At 36.8% G+C, this 3,475-nt stretch overlaps 1 non-coding gene across 1 annotated transcript; it reads right to left on the bottom strand.

Annotated features, from left to right (window-relative positions):
• Positions 1-156: 156 nt before the first annotated feature.
• Positions 157-315, bottom strand: LOC115070692. The gene has a single exon (XR_003849846.1). It is a non-coding gene; the product is annotated as a U1 spliceosomal RNA (small nuclear RNA).
• Positions 316-3,475: the final 3,160 nt, after the last annotated feature.

Here is a 3,475-nt window from a genome sequence, read left to right as displayed (position 1 = left end):
GGATGGAAAACCATATACCAAGCAATGGTACTAAGAAAAGAGCAGGTGTAGCAATCCACTTCATTTTGATCAAAGGAACAATGAATCAAGAAGATATTACAATCATGAACATATATTCACCAAACTCTGGTGCACCCAACTTCATATTTTTTTAAACAGGGGAGAGTGAGAACATAGTCCCCCCACCACAAATTATGCAGTAGAGTTTCCCACATTTGGGAAAATTGCAGGGGTCAGCACATCCGGAGTGCAATTGGAAATCACCCTGGGAAAACCACCTTCTGATCATGGTATCTCCCCTGCCAGGTTAAGTGTGTAAAATACATTTTTATTATCAACATTTTAAATAAATTGTAAATAGTAAACTTAAAAGTTTTGTTTTTAATTTTTAAAGTTCCCATGCAAGTATATATTGTATGTTGAACATATATAATTAATACAAAACCAAGAAAATTTTAGTATTTATTTTTAAAAATTATGTGTATGTGTTTACATGAGTGCAGGTGCCCACAGAGGCCAGAAGAGAGCATCAGATTCCCTGGAGCTACACCTCCATATTAGTTCTTTATGATAGCTGAAACAACTTTACCACAAATGTACTCATTTAAAACAATATGCATTTATTTCTGTAGTTCTGAAGGGTGAGAGTCTGAAGTCAGTTCCACTAGGGTAAAGTTGAGATTCTCCCAGGCATCTCAAACTCTAAAACTGAACCATAGGGCTGCTGATGTAGCTCAGTGGTAGAGTACCTGCCTACCAAATACCAGGCTCAGGTTAAAACTCCAGCACTACAAAAATTAAGCACATAGACAAACAAAACGGAAATACAATGACCTTCCTATCCATGGGGTTTGAATCTGGAGGCTGTGCATCAATGGTGCATTGCTCAGTCTTCTGTTACTTAAACAAAATCCCAGAGAAAATGAATTTAAAGCAGGAAAGATTATTTTGACTCATGGTTTCAGCCATGATAACTTGACTGCTTGACTGCTGTTCCTTCATAGACCTAGCTCACCCACACACATAGAGAGAGAGAGAGAGAGAGAGAGAGAGAGAGAGAGAGAGAGACACTTAACCCCTAAATTTTACCTCCTAAAGTTTCTACCACTTTCTGGTAGCCCATTAAGCTATGAATTATTCAGTAGATCAATCTGTTCATGAGGTACGAAGCCTCAAGACCCAATCACCTCTAAAGGCATCTCCTTGAGCACTGCTGCACAGGGAACACTTCATAACTAAATCATTGCATGCAGATTCAACCAGTCATGGACAGAAAAGTTGGTTTTGGTTAAAGTTGTCTTAACTGGATGTGGGTTTTTCCCTTGTCATTCTTCCCTAAAGAATCCAGTGATAATCACTATTTACAGAGTATTTATAATTGCTATGTATTAGAAGTCATCTTAAGAGACCATAACTAAGTTATATGCAAGTATTACCACATTTCATAAAAGGTACTTGAGGACTTGAAGACTTTGGTATCTGAGGGGGTCTTGGAACCAATCCCCTACAGATAACAAGGGACAACTTTATGTTTTTCTATCACTTATTTTTAAGTTTTTTATTGATAAATCAGTTCCTCACATTAGCCCATAAAAACTATAGTGCATGAAATTTGTAAAAATTCAATTAAAAACAACTGTATTTTAGTGTTTTAATGAAATTACTCACATGGACAGAGACTTCACAAAAGTATTTGCTTACAGTTTCATCTCTCTTAAGGGAAGCACTGGATTCATGCACGCTTTTGTATCACTCTTCAGTTGTGACCTAAATTTAAAAAATATTATTTGACACATACTCAATATTTGATAAAACCTATTTTTAAAAATAACAAATACACGTGTAGAGGAAGAAGAACTAGTGAAGAAGGTGCCAGTGAGCAGAAACCCTGACCCATAATGTATACAGCAAAGTTTCCTAAGTTAATGGATGAATGACTGTATTTGTGACTCGGTTTGTCAAGTTGTATCATGCTGATTATTTACAATATGAAATCTGAGCTAATTTAGAAAATCTTATGCCCAAAACATTTAACACCATCTAAAATATCATATTCCAAACTATAATAATCTCATAATCCACTTAAATATAAAGTTTCTCTAAAAATAGCTACTTAAACAGGGTCATAAAGTCTGTGGGTACTTTGTTCTATAAAATCTCTGTTACTTAGGAACTATATATATTTTATGTGCTTTAGTGGTTTTCCTTTAAAAATTATCCCAATTTAAAATGGGATCATAAAGACAAGTAAAAATTGATGCCTAAATAATATTGTCTTGGGGCTGGAGTTATGGCTCAGTGATTAAGAGCGCAGGCTGCTCTTTCAGAGGACCCAGGTTTGGTTCCCAGCACCTTCATGGTGGCTAACTACTGTCTGCAACTCCAGTTCCAGGGGATCTGATGCCCTCTCCTGCCCTCCATGGGCATTGCATCACACAGGTGCACTTGCATACATGCAGGCAATACACTCATATACATAAAATAAAAATAATATTGTCTCCTTCACTAGGTTATTTTACTTTTATGGTTCACTGATAGTCTACTATAAATACATTCAGTGGATGGTTGTAACTGTTTTCTGTATGACCTTGTCTCTTCAATAGATTACGAACTCTATTTTTTATTATGAAGTAATAGGGTTTAAATGGACTCTTTCCACCACTTACTCCTTATTACTAGTTAAGACATAGTCTTAAGCATTGCCAAGTGTTGTTCACTGCAAAGTCATGGTCCCGCCAATATCAGGAATTTCAATATTACTGTTGTGGATTAATGTAAAATGTCCCCATAGACTCATGTATTTGAACACCTGGTTTCAAAATGGTGATGCTGTTTGGAAAGGTTGTGAATTTTTTAGGAGGCTGAGCCTTGCTGCAGAAAGTGAGTCATTAGGTGCAGGCCTTGAATTTATAGCTGACCCCATTTCCTACTTAACTCTGCTTCCTGACTATGGATGCAATGTGACCAGCTGCCTCCAGCTCCTGCTGCCTTCCTGCCATGAAGAACTGTATCCCCTTAAACTGTAAGCCAAAACAAACCTTCCTTAAGTTGGTCTTGTCAGTATATTTTATCACAGCAACAAGAAAACTAACGATTACAACTATAGTCTTTTAACCTTTTGGTTGTTAGCTTTAGCCTTTAACTATCCCTCCAGCCCTCAACTATAGTCTTTTAGGGTGCTCAATATACTCCCTCTCTCCCCAGAGTCTTCTAGTTGTGATTCCAGACTGCACATTTTCTTGCTCAGTTTTTAACTGTTCTCCTCTCTTTAGTAAAATGGGAGGAAAAGAAGAAGGTAAATTTGACAATGGTAAAGGTTCAGGAAGTTTTGGAAGTTAATATGGGCATGCATGTTGGGATGTGAGGAGCTGAAAGGGGAAAATTCATGTACTATAGAAATTTTCATTCTATCCATGATTAAATAGTATGTTCTGATCTAGCCTACTCAGAAACTTCATACTCTCCATCATTCTCT

The sequence above is a fragment of the Nannospalax galili genome, unplaced genomic scaffold, assembly GCF_000622305.1.
Source record: "Nannospalax galili isolate Female #2095 unplaced genomic scaffold, S.galili_v1.0 scaffold2377, whole genome shotgun sequence".
NCBI lineage: Eukaryota > Metazoa > Chordata > Mammalia > Rodentia > Spalacidae > Nannospalax > Nannospalax galili.
This window is presented reverse-complemented; position numbering and strand designations above follow the sequence as displayed.